Source organism: Neoarius graeffei, chromosome 20, assembly GCF_027579695.1.
Source record: "Neoarius graeffei isolate fNeoGra1 chromosome 20, fNeoGra1.pri, whole genome shotgun sequence".
NCBI lineage: Eukaryota > Metazoa > Chordata > Actinopteri > Siluriformes > Ariidae > Neoarius > Neoarius graeffei.
This window is the reverse complement of record NC_083588.1, coordinates 33680178-33704515: the sequence shown is the minus strand read 5'-3', so window position 1 is coordinate 33704515 and position 24338 is coordinate 33680178. Positions and strand designations below refer to the sequence as shown.

The window sequence follows — 24338 nt, the reverse complement described above, 5'->3', positions numbered from 1 at the left end:
GTTACTCCCGCCTCTTTTGAAAACGTCACATACCGAGTACACACATACACTGAACTGATTGGTTTTCGAGGGGGTTCATTTGAAGCAGCAGGCTAAAAACTTTTCTCTGTAGATCCCGGTCACTCCCTCCTCTCCCCACTCTGGGCTCAAGACGACAACAAAAGGGCAATAACATAACCACCAATCAGAATTCAGATACATTCTGTTGCCAAGTAAAACTGTAACCTTTCAACGTGTCAAAAAAGTTCTAGAGACCTCGTCCTGTTTTACCGTTACATCAATCACATATCAGCTTAAACCAGGGATGAGAATGAGAAATTGTATTTTCAGCTGAAAATGTAATCGGGGGTCTGGGGGCCATCGGCCCCCAGCCAGGTCCAGGGCGGAGCCTGGTTGGGGGTCCAGGGGGCCGAAGGCCCCCGGAAGCTAATGAGTTTTATACATTTTAGACCACTAGAAATGGTCTCAGATTGCTCAGTTGAATAATATTTTCAGTCCAAATAAGCTTGAGTTTTGGACACTAATAAACAAAAATAGTCTCAATAATGCTCAGCTAAAAAGAATTTTTAACTTCATGCTAGAATGAAAGGAATGATGAATATAAATTAAACACAAAGACAGAATATTTGACATAATCCTGTAAATGTTTCAGTTACTTTATTAAAGAATGCAGTTACCTCTTTTGCAGTGAACTTGTCTCAACAGAAACACAATTTCCCTGTTGAACAGTTCTCTCAGCTCCCAAAGTCACAATCACATAACTAGCAACACTACTCTAAGTTTTCAACATATTTACAAAGTACTTGTTCTTTTTCTAGGAATGCTTCATTGCAGAGATGTTTTTTTCCTTTTAGCAGCTAACCTGAATAAGCGATTCGTTTTCTTTTGTGATAATTTTCACCATTTTGAAGCTCTTATTCGCTGTTACATCCTCAATCTCCGGCCTCGTGGAGCACCATGTTGAATGAGTAAGAAAGCGAAATGCGAAGAACCAATCAGAACGAAGCTTACATGTGACATTTTGGCCTTTCCTATCTATGCTCGTTTACCATTGGTCAAATCGCGATATTTCTCTCTCAACGGCCAATCAAATACAGTGTACGTTCTGAACTGCCGATGTAAACAGAGCCTTGTTCCCGATGGTTGACCGGGTCAACACATACCTAACCCCCCCTAAATATTTTCTCCTCGGATTTAGAAGATTCACAAAAATGACCCCTGGGTTGATAAAATCCGCGGAATTCCGCGGAAAATTCCCATCCCTGTTAAACTGGCATTCTAAAACTAGTTAAAGATCACACAGAAGGAGAGCCGACTCCCCCTGCCAGCTGAATGGAACGCAGAGTTTAAGGCTCCGTACGTGTTTTACTTCCATTTATGAGGGAAAGGAACATACACCCTCCCGACAGTCAATGCATTATTCACTTGTAAAACACATTTGCAAATTGGTAGAATGAGTTAATCATCACATGCAAGATTTGCAATTAATCAAATTAACTGCATATTATTATTATTATTCATGAATTACTACAGTTCTGAACTTCAAATTTTAAAAGTCTGGACTTTGGAGAGATGGAGACTCTTTTGGTGGAACACAACAGAGCAAAATATTGTGACCCTCTAATGTTGGCCTGAAGTTGGCACCACTGGGGGTTGGCATTGGGTTTATGTCCCCACCAATGTTAATACCAAACATACGCCCTTGTCTACATGTTCTCATTCTAATTGTTGTTACTTTTATCCAAATGACAGCTGGCAATACATTGTTACTTTGTACTTTTTCTTTATCTGGGTACTAATCTTTGAGAAACTGGATTGGAAGAATGTTGCCTGTGAAGAAAAGAATGTCTTTATTACCCTGTGCCAAGTTAATATTTACTTAAGTGCAATTTTTAAGAGCCATAGATTGTCTCATATCTCTAGCCGCTTTATCCTGTTCTACAGGGTCGCAGGCAAGCTGGAGCCTATCCCAGCTGACTACGGGCGAGAGGCGGGGTACACCCTGGACAAGTCGCCAGGTCATCACAGGGCTGACACATAGACACAGACAACCATTCACACTCACACCTACGGTCAATTTAGAGGTAACCAGTTAACCTAACCTGCATGTCTTTGGACTGTGGGGGAAACCGGAGCACCCGGAGGAAACCCACGCGGACACGGGGAGAACATGCAAACTCCGCACAGAAAGGCCCTCACCGGCCACGGGGCTCGAACCCGGACCTTCTTGCTGTGAGGCAACAGCGCTAACCACTACACCACCGTGCCACCCCGCCATAGATTGTATTTTATTTATTGTTTTTGTTGTGAGTGGTTGTTTGTTGTTTTCTTTCTTTACATTATTTATTTATATTTTTTACATTCCACTGTTGAACTGAATAAAAAAAAAAAGTTTACTGTTCTTTGAAAGGGTGTATTTGCATGATCATTATTTTACTAGTGGCATAAAACGGTCTTGAAAAGAGGTCAACAATAATATCGTTTATCACAATTTCTGAGACAATATCATCCAACAAAATTCGTTATCGTGACAGGCCTAGTATGGTGTATAGAGAAATTCTGAGTGTCGAAGACCACCATATTCTCCAGCAAGATTTGAATCACCTTTCTGCATGGTCTAATACTTGGCAGTTAAACTTCAACGCGGCCAAATGTTACAATCTTGGTATGACCCTGAAGAGACCTCCCTGTGAACACAGTAAAGTACTGCTTTCTCAAACTATTCCATGTGTAAAATCTACAACTTATCTAGGAGTTACCATTTATAAACGACCTACGATAGAATGAACACACTGATAATACGAGGGTGGGCTGAAGAGTTCATAGCCTGACTATGATGCAGTGGTTGAATTTGACCAAATGTGGTTTATTTTTCAACATAGTCTCCCCTGCAGTCCACACACTTCCTCCATCGGTGTCGCAGCGCTTGTATTCCCATGGTATAGAAACTCTCATCCGGGCGCTCAAAAAAGTCCTCAACAGCAGATATGACATCATCGGTCCGATACTGCTTCCCAGACAAGTGTTTTTTCATGTTTGGAAACAGAAAATAGTCAGATAGGGCCAAATCAGGAGAATACGGAGGGTGATCGAGCAGTTCAAAGCCACAGTCGCGCACAGCAGCCATTGCAACTACAGACTTGTGAGCAAGCACATTGTCCTGGTGAAACAGGACCCCCTTTGTCAGTTTTCCAGGCCGTTTTGACTTGATCGCCTTTCGCGGCTGCCTCAGCAAGTTGGCATAATATTCTCCACTGATAGTTTGACCTTTCTGAAGGTAGTCAATGAACACAATGCCCTTTGCATCCCAGAAGACAGAGGCCATCACCTTCCCTGCCGACGACACAACCTTGGCCTTTTTTGGAGGGGGAGAAGATGGGCGTTTCCACTGTATGGACTGCTGTTTGGTCTCTGGCTCGAAGTGGTGGACCCAACACTCATCTTGGGTGAGGAAACATTCAAGAAAACTGGCTGTTTCAAAAAGTGCCAAGTTTGCCTGCGACATGGCCAGTCTGGCGCGCTTTTGATCAGGCGTCAAAAGCCGTGGCACCCACCGAGAGGAAACCTTCGACACTCCAAGCTCGTGGTGCAAAATGTTCTCTACTCCTTCACGGGAGATGCCTACAGCATTAGCTAAATGATTAACAGTTAAACATGTGTCATCCATCACCATGTGGTGAACACAGTCGAGGTTTTCTTGGGTGGTGGCTGTGGCAGGACATACGGACCTTGGATCATCTTCAAGGCTCTCCCTACCCCTCTTGAATTCAGCTGCCCACTTTTTCACAGTTGATAAAGCTGGAGCATCATCCCCTAATGTAGCAACCATGTCGGCATGAATGTCCTTAGGGCTAACCCCTTTTTCTGCAGATATTTGACAACAGCACAGTGCCAAATTTTATCCATATTCACGAAATGCCTCTAGTACTACTTTTCAAAGTCCTGAATTACTTGTCCAATGTGGGTTTATCTGAAAATAAAAAACAGTTAGTATTAGGAAAGGTTTGCCAAGTTTCATTTCTGTAGCATAACTCCATCAGGCTATGAACTTTTCAGCCCTCCCTCCTATCTGTAAAAAAGCCAATAGAGATCTTGCAGTCACGTGACCGGAAAGTACACAGCCGCCATCTTGTCGGTAAAAAACACAACTGAATACTGTTGCACTCATGTACAGAATGGATCAATTTCAACCGACGGACTACACGGCTCATTTTTCTAATGAACAGATAACTAGATATATGTCTAAAATAAACGATCTACAGATTAGTGACCCTTATGGCTTACCGGACGGAGTTTTCACGACCGTGTCAGTGGATATTGAACTGCCAGCGGAATACCCAGACGTGTATAATTACCTCATTAACTTTCCCTCGCTGTTCAGTGGTGAAGCACTGCCTGCTTATAAATCTCTGGACAGTTATCTTTACAGAAATTCAGGATTTGTCAGCGACTCAGATGTAGCATCTTGTAAACAAGAAAATAATCCTCATTGGATGGGTAAGTCACTTAAGTATTGAGTATAGCACTGACCAGCCGATTATAGAATAGAATAAGGTAATTCCAGCTGTAATTCCAAATCGTCCGTCTTGTTTACCATGGATCTGGCGTTGGAGAGATAGAGGCTTGGCAGTGGAGATTTGAGTGGCTGTTTTCTGAGCTTAGTCAACAGGCTGGCTCTGCAGCCTTGCTTTTGCTTCCGCTCCTGGCACCGCCTCCTTCGCTTTGCTTCCGATAACAATCCACGGAGACCCCGCTGGTCTCGCTATCTCGTCCGGAATGTTGTGCATGCGATGGAAATCGCTACAAACCGTCATTTTCTGCTGGAAACCAATGTCCAGTAAGTCCATACGGTTGTAGTGGATATTGAAGTCCGGTACAAACGAACAACATGCAAAAATACACACAAAAAACGTGCACAGGTAGGGAGAGCTTGTAGCCGCAGCCGTTGTAGTAGAATTGTATATAGTAGGGTTTTCCAGAAGAAAAGGTAGAAGCAGAAGTAGAACTAGAAGTAGAAGGCGGAAATATGGCGTTTGACCGACAAGATGGCGTCTGTCACAATCTGGATCGGCTGTGACGTCACATGCAAGTGCTCCATAGCACTCTAGATCTGCTCAAATGTATTTTAAGTGGCTGCACCACTTCCAGGCACATTTAAGTATGGTTCAACCTAAAGTGGAATATACTACCTGCACATGGAACCCGTATAAAAAAAATTAAAAAAAAAAAAAAAGATTCAACGCCGTGGAGCAAGATTCGTTTATAACAACTACTCTCGGTACAGCCATGTATTGCCCATGTTGGAAAATCTTGGATGAGCCAAGCCACTATGTTCTACAAGATCCAACAAAACCTCATTGGCATCCAGGTTCCTGATGAAGTTACCAAGCTAAACAGAGCATCTAGATTACCCAACAGTTTTCCCTACAGGCAACTGCAATGCAATAATAACATTTACAAATTTTCTTTTTATCCTAGAACTATAATTACTTGGAATAATATTCATTTACCATGATTACCTACTTCTGTTGATCAGTTTAGGAACCTTGCAAAATCGTTAATACTATGGTTTAAATTTATATGATAAATTATGATCGTCTAGATTTTATAAATTATGATTGACTATTTATTGTATACATCTTGTACATATAGATTATTCCATTACTGTGTTTTGTAATGAATACTTCCCACTATTCCTAGAAAAAAATATATATCTCTTTGTATAGGCGGCACGGTGGTGTAGTGGTTAGCGCCGTCACCTCATAGCAAGAAGGTCCGGGTTCGAGCCCCGTGGCCGGCGAGGGCCTTTCTGTACAGAGTTTGCATGTTCTCCCCGTGTCTGCGTGGGTTTCCTCCGGGTGCTCCAGTTTCCCCCACAGTCCAAAGACATGCAGGTTAGGTTAACTGGTGACTCTAAATTGACCATAGGTGTGAATGTGAATGGTTGTCTGTGTCTATGTGTCAGCCCTGTGATGACCTGGCGACTTGTTCAGGGTGTACCCCGCCTTTCGCCCGTAGTCAGCTGGGATAGGCTCCAGCTTGCCTGCGACCCTGTAGAACAGGATAAAGCAGCCTAGAGATAATGAGATGAGAAATCTTTGTACAGCTTTTATGCTGTTTTAAGAGTAATTCATTAGGAACTTCCAGGGTTGGCAAATATGGAGATGTGAATTTCTCAAGCTCTCGTTGAAAGTAGATAAAATTAATCTCTAACCCCATTTAACTTTCCACATCAACAGTCAATGCTTTTGATTTAATTGTGTCATACTTTTTTGCCACTGGAGAGTGCAAGAATGGCCGGTAAACTAGGGAAATACAGCAAAAAAGAGGAGCCAGCATCCAAGGCTAGCTTAACTGTGGAGGCTATGACCACGCTTTTGGAACAACACAAAGAATCCCCATCTGCTGAATTTAAATCTGCTCTGGGAGCGATGGACTCTAAGCTAGATCAAATTCATTCCTTGGCGGAAGACCACGGTCAACGAATATCCTCACTCGAATTATTTTCTGACGATGCTAGTCAACGATTACAAGAATTGGAAGCTATGTGTGCTAACCTGCATGATGCCAACTCTAAGCTAGCCGCAAAAGTATCCTACCTGGAGGGACGTAGCCGCCACTCCAATTTACGTATCCTTGGCTTGCCCGAATCCATTGAAAGCGGCCGTCCGACTCAGTTTTTTGCAGAGTTTCTTGTTGAGGTCGTCGGAAAGGAACTACTACCAACTCCTCCAGAAATCGATCGTGCGTACCATAGTCTTATGGCCAAGCCCAAGGCAGGTGAGAGACCACGTTTAGTTCTGTTGTGCATGTACAGATACCAGATAAAAGATCTCCTAGTTCGCGAAGCTTGTAAGAAAGGCAAGATGATCTACCAGGGTCACAGCATTCGTGTGGTAGAAGATTACAGCCCAGAAGTGTTATGCCAGCGGACCGAATATAAAGTCATGGCTGATCTTTACAAACAGGGATTGCGACCTGCTCTCCTGCGCATCACCCTCCCCAACGGCGGAAAGAAGTGGCTGGATTCGGTCACAGCTGCACAAGAGTACATTAAGGAGTACAAGGCTGGTAAAGTTAGTGATATTGGCATAGGCCAACATGGACAAGATGATTAGCACTAAAGACAGTTATTATCCTTTGTCTTGCATTGGTCATTTAACTAAATCAGCATCGCCTATCACGACCAAGCTTCTAAGTGGGCTCTTGTAAATTGTTGTTAACGTAGGATAGGCCTACATAGCAATCATAAATTGCTAATTTTCTTTAGATTCTTAACAGTCCAATTGGACTCGCAATTATCTGCTGATTCATTCCGTCAATCATCTTTGTCTCCTTTTATAATGATTTTTTCCCCCTGTAACTTACTATTCATTCCTAATTGTGTGTAGAATTATATTTAACCCAAGCCTTCATGTTTAGTGATAAATGCTGTTAATGTACAATAGCCTTGTGCTTATGTGGTTCTGATAGCACAGACAGACCTTTTTTCTTTTCCTTTTTGAGGTTCAAACCCAGCCTGTAATGGACAGAGTGTTATTGGGATACCCTAGGTGAAGTGTGTTACACAATGGTTGTGTTAAAGAGTTTGCTGTTGTTTTATGTAGCAGCACTAGGGATTATGGATATGGGGGAGGGAGTTTTATTCTCAGCTTTTTTTTTTTCTTCAAGTGGGACTTGAACTTTTTCTTTTTCTCCTGTTGGAAAATACAGTTTATATTTATATGCCACAGTGGCTGTCCACTAACACAAATATGCAATCTGCTAACTAGCTAACTGAGCTAACTAGGCATTCATAGTGGGTAGTAATGTGAACTTAACCAGTTGGAATGTCAAGGGTTTAAATCATCAGGTTAAGAGGAATAAGGTTGTCTTGCATTTACAACTGAAAGTTGGGACCGCATTTTTGCAAGAGACCCACTTGCTAGATGCTGACTGCTTTCGCATACATGGCAAATGGGTGGGACAACTATTTTGTTCATGCTTCCAGGCTAAATCAAGGGGTGTGGCTATTTTAATACACAAAAATATACTTTTTGAGCCCTCTAGTGTAACCAAGGACCATAATGGGAGATACATAATTATAAAAGGGAAGCTATTTGGTGCCCAGGTTGTGCTGGCCAATGTCTATGCTCCAAACTTTGACGGCACTGCTTTTTTTGACCGCTTTTTCTCACTCCTACCTGATCTTAACACGCACTCTCTGATTCTTGTTGGTGACTTTAACTGCTGGCTAGATCCAGTGTTAGAACAACCCTCTTCCAATCCAGCTGCGGTACACAAATCAACTAGTCACATACAGTCCTTCCTTTCTGAATCTGGTGTGCCTGATATTTGGCGTTTTTTACATCCCTCTACAAAGGAATACTCTTACTTTTCTAATGTTCACCACATACTAGAATTGATTACTTTTTTATAGACAATAAGCTAATCACATACACTCGCTCCTGTGAGTTCCAAAGCATTGTGATATCAGATCATGCCCCCCTAGTTTTAGGCCTCTCTCTCCCTGGCAGTGGCGAGGGAAAGAGGCATTGGCGATTGAATACCGCACTGCTGTCTGATTCAGCATTTGTAACATGGGTGTCAGACCAAATATCTCTCTTTCTTGAGACAAATAGGACATCTAAGGTCTCCTGTCTTACTGTGTGGGACACCCTCAAAGCCTATTTAAGGGGTCAAATTATATCCTTCGTTGCAAACAAAAATAGAAGCATTTATAAGAAGAGGCTTGACCACTCAACTGAAATTCTAAAACTAGATAAACAATATGCCCAAACCCCTACACCCACACTGTACAAAAAGCGACTTGAGCTTAGAACGGAGTTTGATCTCCACTCCACATATCACGTAGAAAACTTATTACGAAAGACTAAGAGTGAAGTATATGAGCATGGTGAAAAATCAGGCAAGATATTGGCCAGCCAATTAAGGGGTATCAAGGCTAAACAAATGATTACAAGGATATGTAACAAAGAGGAGGCGACAACTGATCCTACTAAAATTAATGACATGTTTAAAGAATTCTATTCAAACCTATACATCTCTGAGTCTCAGTCTGATACCAAAACAATGGATGATTTTCTAGGTCAAGTAGACTTCCCAAAAATATCAGAAGACGTAAAAAGCAGATTGGATGAACCTATAACAGATATCGAAAATTACTGAGGCCATAGCATCTATGCAAAGTGGGAAATCCCCAGGCCCCGATGGCTTTCCAGCTGAGTTTTATAGAGCTTTCTCAGCAAAACTCGTTCCTCTTCTGTCCTCTGTCTTAGAAGAATCCTTCAAAACTGGTGGTCTCCCACCAACATTCAATCAAGCCTGCATAACTCTGATAGCTAAAAAGGGGAAAGATCCAGAAGATTGTGCCTCTTACAGGCCGATCTCACTACTAAATGCAGATGCTAAAATCTTAGCCAAGGTGCTAGCAAGACGTTTAGAAGACACCCTTCCATCTGTAATAGACACTGATCAAACAGGTTTTGTGAAGAGCCGCCATTCTTTTTTCAATGTACGTCACTTACTCAATATTCTGTACTCAACTGGCAATAGTGTCCCTGAATGTGTGGTCAGCTTGGACGCTGAGAAGGCATTTGACAGGGTGGAGTGGAGATATTTATTTACAGTTTTGGAGAAATTTGGGTTTGGGTCAAACTTTATCTCTTGGATAAAGTTGCTATATACTTCAACAGCCTCTGTGGTAACAAACTCTGTGTGTTCAACGCCATTTCAACTACAGCGGGGAACCCGCCAGGGGTGCCCTTTGAGCCCTTTACTTTTCGATTTGGCAATCGAACCACTAGCTATAGACCCTTTTCACGTGACATCACGACAAACACGGCCGCCATTTTGGACATGTACTACCAGTAGTTTACCACAGCCAACATTGAGGAACGGCAGCAAAGAAAGTTTTTACTTTCAGCAAGACTTCCATCATGCCACTATATTGTTGTGCACCTGGATGTAGTAACCATCAACAAACAAGGCAAGGTTTATCATTTTATCGGATCCCGACGGAGAAGATGGATAGCGGCCATTAACAGGAAAGATTGGCAACCCTCGGCATACCAACGCTTGTGTAGTGACCACTTTGTTGGAGGTAAGACGAATAAAATTAGCCAGAAAAGGCATTACATTGCTGTTAACATTCTGTGGCGGCGAGTGTGTAACCAAATAGGTTAAAATAACCCATTGTAACCTCTTTGTTCTTCTGTAGTAGCTATTGTTGACTAGCTAATGTCAGCAAGTAGCTGGTATGTTACTGTAGCAATGTTTACGTTCAGTCATTTGGATGACTGTTAAAACCTTTCAGTCTCAAGTTTTTCCTTTACTGTATTTACTAGTTTACTGTAATTATGATCCGGCAGCTATTTACACCGGATCCAGTATAAATAGCTGCCGGAGCCAACGTCCGAGGTTCCGGAGCGCGCTCCGGCTTGCTCCCGGAGTGCTCCGGCCGAGGTTCCGGAGCGCGCTCCGGCCGAGGTTCCCCTCAAATTAAGCAGCGCGCTCCGGCTTGCTCCCGGAGTGCTCCGGCCGAGGTTCCCCTCAAATTAAGCAGCGCGCTCCGGCTTGCTCCCGGAGTGCTCCGGCCGAGGTTCCCCTCAAATTAAGCAGCGCGCTCCGGCTTGCTCCCGGAGTGCTCCGGCCGAGGTTCCGGAGCGCACTCCGGCCGAGGTTCCCCTCAAATTAAGCAGCGCGCTCCGGCTTGCTCCCGGAGTGCTCCGGCCGAGGTTCCCCTCAAATTAAGCAGTGCGCTCCGGCTTGCTCCCGGAGTGCTCCGGCCGAGGTTCCGAAGCGCACTCCGGCCGAGGTTCCCCTCAAATTAAGCAGCGCGCTCCGGCTTGCTCCGGAGCAAGCTGGAGCGCGCTGCTTAATTTGAGGGGGAGCAAGCCAGAGCGCGCTCCGGAACCTCGGCCGGAGCACTCCTGGAGCAAGCCGGAGCGCGCTCCGGAACCTCGGACGTTGGCGTGTATGTGTATGGCGATGGGTTTTTAACGACATAGATAAACAGATCATGTGGGCCGAAGTCAGGTAAAGACGAGGGCTTCGTGTACTTCCGTACGTCAGTGAACAATCCTGGTGGAAGCAGGTAAACGTCGTTCTCTAAGCCTGCTAACCTCAATTTTTGCAAATACCTCTCCCTCTGCTCGCCCTGTAAATGCCCTACGTTGTTGGATAGTGAAGGTGTTTTCTGCATCTCGCTCCTTTTTCTTTTATGTTTTTCGTTTGTCGCCTTCCTTGCATTCAAACTGATTCGAGCCGAAGTCCACTACATGTCCAAAATGGCGGTCGCGTTTACGAAGGTCACATGACTGAAAAGGGTCTATTGCCCTTCGGGGATGCAGTCGCCTGTCGGGGATTTGGAGGGGAGATGTAGAACACAGAGTTTCCTTATATGCAGACGACCTCCTTCTTTACATTTCCCACCCAGAAACTTCACTTCCTGCTGCAATTTCATTGCTTGGCTAGTTTGGGGAGTTCTCTGGTTATAAACTAAACCTACAAAAGCGTGAACTTTTTCCGCTTAACGAAAACGCATCAAAACTAGACTATTCAAACATACCACTTAAACTTGAAAAATATTGCTTGACTTATCTTGGAGTTTCCATAACAAAGAAATATAAACATATTTTTCAAGAAAACTTTGTCAGGTGCCTTAATCAGGTCAAGCAAGACATAACAAAATGGTCTCCCTTGTCTCTGTCCCTGACAGGATGCATTAACTCGGTGAAGATGAAGGTACTCCCAAGGTTTCTGTATCTTTTCCAATGTATCCCTGTTTTTATCCCCAAATCTTTTTTTAAAACTCTTTAGACTCACTGATCTCTTCTTATATATGGAGAAATAAACAGCCCCGGTGGTGTAGTGGTTAGCGCTGTCGCCTCACAGCAAGAAGGTCCTGGGTTCGAGCCCCGGGGCCGGCGAGGGCCTTTCTGTGTGGAGTTTGCATGTTCTCCCCGTGTCCGCGTGGGTTTCCTCCGGGTGCTCCGGTTTCCCCCACAGTCCAAAGACATGCAGGTTAGGTTAACTGGTGACTCTAAATTGACCGTAGGTGTGAATGTGAGTGTGAATGGTTGTCTGTGTCTATGTGTCAGCCCTGTGATGACCTGGCGACTTGTCCAGGGTGTACCCCGCCTTTCGCCCGTAGTCAGCTGGGACAGGCTCCAGCTTGCCTGCGACCCTGTAGAAGGATAAAGCGGCTAGAGATAATGAGATGAGATAAACAGCCCCGACTTTTCAAGGCATACCTGCAGAGGCCTAAGTGCAGTGGAGGTATGGCGCTTCCCAATTTTCGTTTTTATTATTGGGTTAGTAACATTAAACCCCCCAGCTTGTATTTCCATTAAAGCCAACACTACCAAACACACAGCTCTTCCTGCACTGTTGGGGGCAGCGCTTCCTTTACTTCCAGGATCAGGTAGCAATAGAATTGTACACCATTCCTTGAGAGTGTGGGCCCAATTTAGGAGAAGCTTTGGGCTACAACTGCCTTCACTGTTAAGTCCTATTGCCCTTAACCACCTCTTCACCCCATCCTTACAGGATTCAACTTTCTCAGAATGGCACAGAAAAGGTATAACATCTTTTAGGGACCTGTTTAGTGGAGATTCAGACATTATATTAAATTTTTAATATCTTCTTTCCCCTATATGCCTGCTGAAAATCCCATTGATAGTTTTCTCTCCCTTCAACCACTCGCTAAAGGGTCAATATCAGTTATCTACAATCTTATATCAGGGCTAAATCGAACCTCACTAAATAAGATTAAGTTGGCCTGGGAGCAAGACCTAAATATATATTACTTCCTGAAGATACATGTGCACTCTTCTTTGTGTGCGCGCCACTCTCTTCTTCAATTTAAGGTTTTACATAGAGCCCATATATCCAAAACGAAGTTGTCCAAAACGTACCCAGAACTCAGCCCCAACTGTGATAAATGTGGTAACTCTGAAGCAACATTGATTCATATGTTCTGGTTTTGCCCTAGTCTTGAAAAATTTTGGCGAGACATTTTTGAAACATTGGCTGATATATTACAACATACATTTCAACCTGATCCACTTATAGCACTATTTGGTGTAATTGAAGAGGAGGGGCTCCCTAAAGCTAAGTGTAAAGCATTAGCCTTTGCGTCCCTGCTAGCCAGACGTGCAATACTTCTCAGTTGGAAGGGCAATGCCTTACCCACACACTCCCAATGGCTCAAAGATCTTATTGCTTGTCTATCACTGGAAAAAATTAGACATTCACTACATGGCTCAGAGAAAAAAATTCTACAAGATCTGGGGAGCACTTTTAGATTGCCTTCACAACCCCGAAATCCCGATTGAACCGTAGCTTTTTGCCTCTGCCCCCTTGAGTGGTAATTAACTCTTGCCACTTCTTACTTTTATGGCAATAACCGGCCATTTTTCAACATTTCTTTAATGTCTTGTCCTCAAGGTCCCTTTATATTATTTAATTTTATTCTATTAATGTATTTCTTTTTACTATTTTATTCTTTATTTCTATTTATTTACTCTAAGCTGAGAAGGGGAGGATGATGGGTGGAGGGAGGGGTGTGGTGGTACTGGGGGATGAGAAGGGAAATGGTGGGAAGGGGTGGGATCATGGGCTTAACTGTAATAACAATACTATACTGCTTATCTCAATGTCTTGCCTTTGACTGTGTTCATTTTTTTCAAAAACAAAAAGAATTTTGAAAGAAAATAGTAATTCATTAAAGATTAAAGCTGTATCACAATTTCCCAATGCATACAAACCTTTGTACCACTACTGCCACACACTACAATTTTTGCACACTTAGTCTTAGAAGATTATGATTCATACAAAAATTGACAAGTAATATTTATTATTACTTTGAAGTTAAATGACCTCAAGTAGCCTACCTTATTACCTGCTGGTTTTTATTGAACATTTTTCCCCTTCACTTCAGTCTTGAATGGTGTTTCACCAAAACTTTCTTAGAAATTTCCTTAGATTTCAAGGCTAGGGCTTCTTGGTGCGCTTTACTTGCTCTGTTAGATGTGAATCTTACCACTGGACACAGTCATCAGATGAACATTGCAACTTCCATCTAGCCCAGCCAATCACTGTCAGCCTTATTTGTAACGGTGGGTAATTACATGTTGCCAGATTTTTCACCTAATAAAGTGTTACCACATTGTTGAGAAACATGACAAAACATTGATATTGGGCACAATTTCCGAATTTTCTCTCTCTCTTTTTTGAAATCGGTTCTAGGGCGGGAAATTTGATTTTTAAAAATCGGAAAAATTAGTCTTTCGAGGAAAAATCTGAATTCCGATAAAAATCGGGAAAATATCATGCCTGTAAAACAATTTCTACATTACCGTTCCCTTTTTTTTAACAAACAAGCCTGTTCATTTTTTTTTGTTTGAAAGTTATACAACCCCGATTCCAAAAAAGTTGAGACAAAGTACAAATTGTAAATAAAAACAGAATGCAGTGATGTGGAAGTTTCAAAATTCCATATTTTATTCAGAATAGAACATAGATGGCATATCAAATGTTTGAACTGATAAAATCTATCATTTAAAGAGAAAAATTAGGTGATTTTAAATTTCATGACAACAACACATCTCAAAAAAGTTGGGACAAGGCCATGTTTCCCACTGTGAGACATCCCCTTTTCTCTTTACAACAGTCTGTAAACGTCTGGGGACTGAGGAGACAAGTTGCTCAAGTTTAGGGATAGGAATGTTAACCCATTCTTGTCTAATGTAGGATTCTAGTTGCTCAACTGTCTTAGGTCTTTTTTGTCGTATCTTCCGTTTTATGATGCGCCAAATGTTTTCTATGGGTGAAAGATCTGGACTGCAGGCTGGCCAGTTCAGTACCCGGACCCTTCTTCTACGCAGCCATGATGCTGTAATTGATGTAGTATGTGGTTTGGCATTGTCATGTTGGAAAATGCAAGGTCTTCCCTGAAAGAGACGTCGTCTGGATGGGAGCATATGTTGCTCTAGAACCTGGATATACCTTTCAGCATTGATGGTGTCTTTCCAGATGTGTAAGCTGCCCATGCCACATGCACTAATGCAACCCCATACCATCAGAGATGCAGGCTTCTGAACTGAGCGCTGATAACAACTCGGGTCGTCCTTCTCCTCTTTAGTCCGAATGACACGGCGTCCCTGATTTCCATAAAGAACTTCAAATTTTGATTCGTCTGACCACAGAACAGTTTTCCACTTTGCCACAGTCCATTTTAAATGAGCCTTGGCCCAGAGAAGACATCTGTGCTTCTGGATCATGTTTAGATACGGCTTCTTCTTTGAACTATAGAGTTTTAGCTGGCAACGGCAGATGGCACGGTGAATTGTGTTCACAGATAATGTTCTCTGGAAATATTCCTGAGCCCATTTTGTGATTTCCAATACAGAAGCATGCCTGTATGTGATGCAGTGCCGTCTAAGGGCCCGAAGATCACGGGCACCCAGTATGGTTTTCCGCCCTTGACCCTTACGCACAGAGATTCTTCCAGATTCTCTGAATCTTTTGATGATATTATGCACTGTAGATGATGATATGTTCAAACTCTTTGCAATTTTACACTGTCGAACTCCTTTCTGATATTGCTCCACTATTTGTCGGCGCAGAATTAGGGGGATTGGTGATCCTCTTCCCATCTTTACTTCTGAGAGCCGCTGCCGCTCCAAGATGCTCTTTTTATACCCAGTCATGTTAATGACCTATTGCCAATTGACCTAATGAGTTGCAATTTGGTCCTCCAGCTGTTCCTTTTTTGTACCTTTAACTTTTCCAGCCTCTTATTGCCCCTGTCCCAACTTTTTTGAGATGTGTTGCTGTCATGAAATTTCAAATGAGCCAATATTTGGCATGAAATTTCAAAATGTCTCACTTTTGACATTTGATATGTTGTCTATGTTCTATTGTGAATACAATATCAGTTTTTGAGATTTGTAAATTATTGCATTCCGTTTTTATTTACAATTTGTACTTTGTCCCGACTTTTTTGGAATCGGGGTTGTACATTTGCCCATATATGGGGAATTAAGGAACCTATAGCCTAGGCTACATCTCAACACACACTCTAACATTAAAACAAACACATAGGCTGGCTACTTTTACAAGTGAGGGGGATCAGACATGGCTAAACAGACAAGCCTTAAAATGTTTGGAGGGTCCCCCCCGAAACCAAGTAAGTCTAACGACAATGATGAGTCTGAGACACAGTCTGAGGTGACGGACACCACTGATGTTGTGGCTGCTCTACCAGAAAAGGTGGCGAAATGTCGGGCGTTCAGGTCTGAATGGAAAACCAAATTCCCCTGGCTGAGGTGCAATATAGACGGCAGTAAAGTCACCTTGCGGAGAGCAAGGTGACAAGACTTATGCTCATCGCATCTTTTAGAGAGACTCTTGAAACTAGGGCTGTGCGATATATGGGAAAAAATTAATATCCTGATACATTTTCTCCATTTCACGATATACAGTATATATCTCGATATATTTAAATCTCCTCTAAAGGACCCCATGAAATCTAACTTTTACTCTTTACACTACACTCCCTGCAGATTAAATAACATTCTTGGTTAACTTTACAGGTGGTTTTCAACAACACATTTTAAATTTTCATGTTCGTGATTAATCACAATTGAATTGAAATAAGACTATTTTTATAGTGCTGTCAAGCGATTAAAATATTTAATCGCGATTAATGTCGCGACTGTCATAGTTAACTCGCGATTAATCGCAATTTAATCGCACATTTTTGTCACATGAAAAACCATTGTAATTCTCTTATCAGCATAAAAAAGTGAATGGGCTTGCTTTGTACCAATGGTTTTTTTTTTTTTATTGCAGAGCATAACACGTCTTGTCACAGCCACTGACATCCATAACTTCCATATTAGATGAGAAAACCAAGGGATGAAAAATAAAGTGCATATCACTGTGAAAATAAAAAAAGTTTTATTTTACTCTTCATTAGTTTCTTTTGAAGAGAATAAAAGAAGAAAAAAACAGATAACAAAAATAAAAACATTCATCATGCGTTCAAAAACGTTCATCATAGTGTGGCACTGTATTATCTAATTCTCACTGCTTATAACTCTACACCTACCCGGTGGAGATGAGCTGGGAAACTGAAGACTGAAGGAACAGTATTGAAAAGTATTTTTCCAGTCTCACCTGTGAAAGGTAATCCCATGTGATCTCGTTTGGACGGTAAACCTGTTGGTACAGTTAAACGCAGCACATGAATGAGGCATCTTTATTCTCCACTTTGCCCCATCCAATATGGCGGCGAGGATGTTTATATGTCTGTGCCTTTCTCCATCACTCACACGTACTCTTATTGAAGCAGCACGCGACAAGCCTCAACAGGAACTACAGGTGACTCGCAGGGCCAAATTAAAATTTGCGTTAACGGCACTATTTTTTTTTAATCGCGTTAAATTGAGATCGCGTTAACTTTGACAGCACTATATTTTTATTCAACAAAGATGTGGCACAAACTGCAAGAACAATCTTGAAAATTGCAACAAAGGGGCAATACAATACAGAGCTGCTCAGAGCTCAAATCAGTAAAGTGCAAGCTCAACACTGAGAAAGACATTTAGCCTAAATAAGAAAAGTGCTCATTCATTAAATTATTTTAAAAAATAGATCTCCAAGCTATTAACCTGACTACTGAGAACCACTGGAACATTCACAATAGAGAGAGAGAGAGAGAGAGAGAGAGAGAGAGAGAGAGAGAGAGATTGAGGGAGAGAAGAGAGAGATCTGCAAAACATCATTTTTCTCTTTGCACACTTTTGAACTGAATGTTTTCTGGCTCTGCCTCTCAGATGTGTACAATTCCGGCTGCTGCCTTTCGTGATGACAGGGGTTTTTTTGCACACTTTACAAACTGGCATTTGCTGCTCCACATCCTCCTCGCGATATCCCAAAAAATGCCAGATGACTGACCCCTTACGAGTTCTTTTAGGAACCAATTCGTCCGCTTCCATTTTTAATTTGTCGCTGAAATTAACAGAGCTTACACGGTAGCCTATGCAAAATCAGCGATTGCACGGACTGAGTCAGCGCTGTAAACCGGAAGTAAGAAATCTTCCCGCCGGCAGTGTTGCCAGATACTGCTGACGTTTTCCAGCCCAAAATATGTTCAAAACCCACCAAAACGCACTTAAAACCGCCCAATGTGGCAACACAACCGAAACTAGGAAATCTTCCCGGAAGTTCCTTTCAGCACCGAGATGTCGCCCGGGATTGGTTGGCAAGTGCGTGACGTTATTGTTTTCTTTACCCTTAGGCAGCCTCTCACGTTACTGCCTGAGGGACAGGGAGAAAACCACCGGAAAAGGTTTTAAACAAACACAACAAACACGAAACAAACGCAAGTCGGAAGATGACCATAAAATACTCGATAGTTACGATATAATAATTTTATGTATCGCACACAGAATTTTCGGCGATATATCGAGTATATTCGATATATCGCACAGCCCTACTTGAAACTTTTGATTTTAAGGCGGCAGCTGCACACTTCACTGCTGCAAAACATCGTAAAAAGTGAAATGATAGCCAGCATTACATTTCTTTATTCTATTCCATTTCATTATCAAAAAGGAAATTATTAGCAGCAGGATGCTAACTAATTAAAACGTTATGAGGCAGGCTCAGTTAGGCTACATGTACAAGGGCAAATACAGCCCCAATTACATACCGTATAACGGCGCCCAAATTACGGGCTTGTCAAAAGGCCCAAAATAGAACATACAAAAATCGCCCAAATTAGAAGAAAAAATCCTGTTTCATAAGGGTGGAGAACCCAAAATATTTTTAAATTATTGTTAAGTCATTTTTTGGCATATATATTTCAATTTGTTGTTCAGTCACTTTATAACATGAAGTGAACATGAAATGCATCTAGCGATTACAGTAAACCGTGTCTGAGTCTCTGACGTCTGAATGTCGTAAAATATACTTCCTTTATTTTGCAAGAAACAGACTGTTGCCAAAAATTCTGATAAAATTATTTTAATGTACACATGTATATCATAACTTTGAAAAGTTTTACGGTATGTATTTGTTGCTAGAAAATATCTTGCACACAAATTTCTCTGTAGAAAATTATTTAATTCTAAGAGTAATAACTGTGTTGTTGAATGACTGTTATACTAATTATACTACTGGACCTATTATTAATATATGTAAAGACATACTACAAACTATTTTATGTGGTTATATTATATATTGATATCTTGTTTTATTTTAATTGATATATTGTTGAACTGACATATTCTAGCTTTTTCGATATGTATCAATAGCTTAATTTAGACAGATACATATGTTATCTCATCTCATTATCTCTAGCCACTTTATCCTTCTACAGGGTCGCAGGCAAGCTGGAGCCTATCCCAGCTGACTACAGGCGAAAGGCAGGGTACACCCTGGACAAGTCGCCAGGTCATCACAGGGCTGACACATAGACACAGACAACCATTCACACTCACATTCACACCTACGGTCAATTTAGAGTCACCAGTTAACCTAACCTGCATGTCTTTGGACTGTGGGGGAAACCGGAGCACCCGGAGGAAACCCACGCGGACACGGGGAGAACATGCAAACTTCGCACAGAAAGGCCCTCGCCGGCCACAGGGCTCGAACCCGGACTTTCTTGCTGTGAGGCGACAGCACTAACCACTACACCACCGTGCCGCCCCCATATATGTCATATTTTTGATATTTTGATTGTTCTAGATCATTATTGTTTCACTGTTTGAGATTTTAAAGTTCTCTGCTGCCCATACTCTTGTGCAAATAGACTGATATTACATATTGATTCCCATTTTTCATGCATATAAAAAATTAATGAACTATTTTTATATTTATTTATTCAGAATGTTGGAGAAAACTTTTGACTTTTTAGATACAGCACTACTTTATACTTGCACAATTATGTAATTTCTATTATTTTTATTGCTCGATATATTTATAATTGGTTAAAAAAATTACTAAAAATGATGTCAAAAATTTTCGGCATGCTACGCGCGAAAATAGTTTAAAAAAAAAAAAAAAATTTTTTTGGCTCTCTATGCTCGCCATGGTGCCCAAATTAAAAACCTGTCTTTGCCCCTGATGTATTTCAAGTCTGCAAATTTCACACATGCACAGGAAAGATGTTAAATTCCTTGTGCTATAGGCAGGGGATTTTCCACAGTGGCCGATCAATAATGAAGCCTTAACAACAATAAACAATTGGCTTGTGGCAGTCGCAAATGCGCCAGATGTTGTACCCAGTATCCGTAAAGGCCCTCCTTCACGGTACAAGGCTAAAGGTTTTATTTTGATAGCTTTTATCATTCCAAGATAAAATTTATCTAGAGCTAAAGAGAATTTGTTTTACCATGGCTTGTGTTGATTAGCCTAATGCTATTTATTTATTTTTGCATTATGCACACGGGTTTGGCAATTTGTTTTAGCCTATTTGAAATAGCCAAATTGTCAATAAATACGTTGCAATGTTGTAACTATGTGCCTTGATGTCATTCTTTATACAGCCTGCCTATATCTGTTGTTTTAAGCTCATTACAAATAATAATATTTGACCAGCATTTCTCCAAATTGTCCAGGAAACTGAAATCTTGCCGGTAACATTTTTCTCTAGTGGAAACATTGATGCTGTAACTTCTGTTTTGTTTTCCAGGCAGACTGTCATGAGGCAGACTAGACTTTTGTAATACAATGATTTAATTGTCACTATAAGTTCTGACATTGCCACCATGTCCAGTGGTTGTTGTTGACAGATGGGCTGGTTTGTATATTTCAGAAACTGATGATCTCCTGGGGTGGCACGGTGGTGTAGCTGTTAGCGCTGTCACCTCACAGCAAGAAGGTCCTGGGTTCGAGCCCAGCGGCCAGCAAGGGCCTTTCTGTGTGGAGTTTGCATGTTCTCCCTGTGTCTGTGTGGGTTTCCTCTGGGTACTCCGGTTTCCCCCACAGTCCAAAGACATGCAGGTTAGGCTAACTGGTGGCTAATAAACGACTAGTGTGAATGGTCGTTTGTCTCTGTGTCAGCCCTGCAATAACCTGGCGACTTGTTCAGGGTATACCCGCCTCTCACCCACAGTCAGCTGGAATAGGCTCTAGCTTGCCTGCGACCCTGTAGAACAGGATGAGCTGCTACAGATAATGGATGGATGATCTCCTGGAATTTTCCCACACAACAGACTCTCTACTCAGAATGGTGTTCCTGCTCTGCAGGCAAAAGCACCTTGTTGATGAGACAGGTCAGAGGAGAAGGCCTAAACCGGTTTAAGCTGAAGGGAAGGCTATGCAAACTCAACCACTCTACAACCGTGGGGTCTGACTCACCTTCACTGGACAGTTACAGATTAGTAAGTGATGCTTTTCAAATGTGTTGGCCTCATTTATGAAACCCTGTGCATTGCATCATTACATGCGGATGATGTTTAATTGAGACTGAAACCTCAGGAAAAAACACAAGCAGTGGGATTAGAAACCTGAATGTACTGACTACACTCACGTGCTTCTCGTTATGGTTGACAACATTGACACTACACGTCACTCCAAATTATGCATGCGTAAAGCACACTGAAAACAAGATTCACTACGTGGAAACCGAGTCAGGGCTGGACAAAAGAAATCTAATAAGAATGTTTACAAAATATTTGGGTTTTTAAAAACATTGACCTCAGTTTCCTACTAAGGTTTCCATTCACCTGTATAAAGCCATTGATATGAATATATTATAATAACTGCAGCTAATCTTGAGCAAAGGCAGTAACTATACCATTAAGCAACTTATTAACTACATTTAAAAGATAGTCACTTTGTGTACTGTCTGTAAATATCCTGCATAGTCAATAGCATACATATTTATAATGTATACTGTATTATAGATATTGTATAATATACATTGTATAGTGCTTATTATATAGATATTAAGATTGCAGATAGATATCGTATAATAGATATTTGACAGTATAATAGATATTGTATATTATGTATCTTGTATACATTAGTGATCAGTTATTGTAGATTGCATGTTAAAAATTGTGTAATGTTCATATTGTACATTACATATACAGATGTACATTTTTCTAATATTACATATACATGACTTACACATACATATACTCACTTTCCCCCTTCTGTATCGCTACAGAGACACCAACTGCCTGAACCACATTCTTTGTGTCAACATACTTGGCCAAAAAACATGATTCTTATCCTGGTTCTGATTCACTTAGACATTTACATGACAAGATAGTTACCACTGGCTAGCTAATAAGGATACTTTAATACAACTTGTAACAAACTGGAAAAACACAATTTCCGTTTGATGGGCTAAATTTCAATCTGCATTAACTGGCGACGCATCCAATGCACAGCTGCTTGCGAGTCAGCTACCTGGCTAAGCTAAACTACACAACACAGAAACTGCCCGGTTAGACACCAAATAAAAGGCGGCCCGGCTAATGCTAGTTAACAAAGCAGTGAAATGTCCTTTTCATTTCCAACAGCTATGGCTAAATGAGTTTTGTGCTATACCATTGGATTTGCACCCTAACAACCAAATAAAAAATTTATCATTTCTTACCAGTTAGAAATTTACAAACAGCACGCGCACAACAAATAACCACAAAAGAAACTTCCGGAGAAATTCTTCTTCGGTTTCATAAAGCATGTGCAGACTTTTACAGTGTTGTAGAGCGCCATCTAGTGTCCCGTCGCCACATCCGCCAGAGGCTTCGTCCAAATGTTCTGCATTCAAAATGTCTCATCTCATCATCTCATTAGAATGTGAGTGTTGGTCAGGAAGAAAGCAGTTTGAGTGCCCTGTTTACAAGATTAGAGTTAAACAATGTCCTGAGGAAAATAAGGAAGTCTGCTCTGTTATGAAGTTGAGTAGGCTCAGTGATAGGGGAAAAGACAAGCTGAAGCTGCTGTTCAGTTAAATATGGGTAGAGGGGGTGATTCCTAGGGAATGGAAAGAGTCTTTGATTGTACCAGTCAGGAAACCTGGTAAAGATCCTCATAACCCAAGTAGTTACCGGCCAATAGCTTTGACTTCCCAGGTGGGAAAAACCATGGAAAAGATGGTAAATGATAGGCTGACCTACTGGCTAGAGACTAAGGGACTTCTCCAAAGCTACCAGAGTGGCTTTAGGAGAGGTAGAGGTACCATGGATCCAGTAGTGTGTCTAGAAGACTTCATAAGGAGAGCCAAAGTAAATAAAGAAATCAGTAGTAGCAATATTTTTTTTATATTGAAAAGGCGCCAGTAAGTATTTTTTGATATTGTCAGGACACACATAGGCTGAATCAACTTTTAGATACTGACAATAAGAAGATGCCTACTGTCCTTAATCATTTAATTTTGTTTACATTATTTCAGAGGCTGCAACCTTTGCATACAAAAAGAAGAATCTGAAAAAAGATGATGTGCTTCAAGAAGTCGCCGATGTCATGAAGTACGCAGCCCACAGGCCTGGAGGGTCTAAGTACAAGCCGCCAAAGGTGAATAACAAACCCCCAAAATAAATTAATAATATAAAAGGGAAAGAAAAGGACACATACATACGTACAAACATGTATACCTTGTGGTGTAACATTTTAAAATCAATTGTCAACTCGTGTTATTTGGTTATAAATTGGTGTGTTATTCAGTTATTTTTTTTCATTGGTTTATTACAGAATAAAACCCAGAATGGAGGACCTCAACTAGATGACAGCAACACTGAGAATGATGCCTGGACAGCAGTTGACTAGACAGCAATTGACTAATGAACATGCTAATTTGTTTAAAATGAACATAATGGCTTAATTTCTGGTAGATCAGATTAATGTGACACTGTCTTTGCTTACTGTTGTAGTGAATATATATAATAAAGAACACTTAGTCCAAACCCTAATTATGATTATTTCCATTAAACAGAAATCAAAAGCTGGTTCCTAAATAATCTGTGGGTGGTAGAAATGGGCAACTGGACTTGCTTGAAGATTCTTGAAAACGTTTCACCTCTTGTCCAAAAAGTTTCCTCAGTTCTGTCTGACTAATAGGGAGTATCAGATATTTATCTGATTTATCATAAATATCTGATACTCCCTATTAGTCAGACAGAACTGAGGAAGCCTTTTGGACAAGAGGTGAAACGTTTTCAAGAATCTTCAAGCAAGTCCAGTTGCCCATTTCTACCACCCACAGTTTACTATGACCTGGATGATTGAGAATCTTCACAGACATGTTCCTAAATAATGTTCTAAAGAGGTTCTCAGTATGTCCTGTTCTAACGTTCTGGCCAAACATTCTG

General features: G+C 41.4%; 1 protein-coding gene and 1 long non-coding RNA gene across 2 annotated transcripts in view; one reads left to right on the top strand and one right to left on the bottom strand.

The window, feature by feature from the left end:
• Window positions 1-22714, bottom strand: part of elof1 (elongation factor 1) — a 31332-nt gene extending 8618 nt beyond the window's left edge. Inside the window, exon 1 of the mRNA XM_060901538.1 lies at window positions 22625-22714. The gene's annotated coding sequence lies outside the window, so the exon portion shown is untranslated. The remainder of the gene's footprint in view (window positions 1-22624) is intronic.
• Window positions 21255-23906, top strand: LOC132868567 (uncharacterized). The gene is made up of 3 exons (XR_009650857.1): window positions 21255-21398; window positions 23423-23544; window positions 23722-23906. It is a non-coding gene; the product is annotated as an uncharacterized LOC132868567 (long non-coding RNA).
• Window positions 23907-24338: the final 432 nt, after the last annotated feature.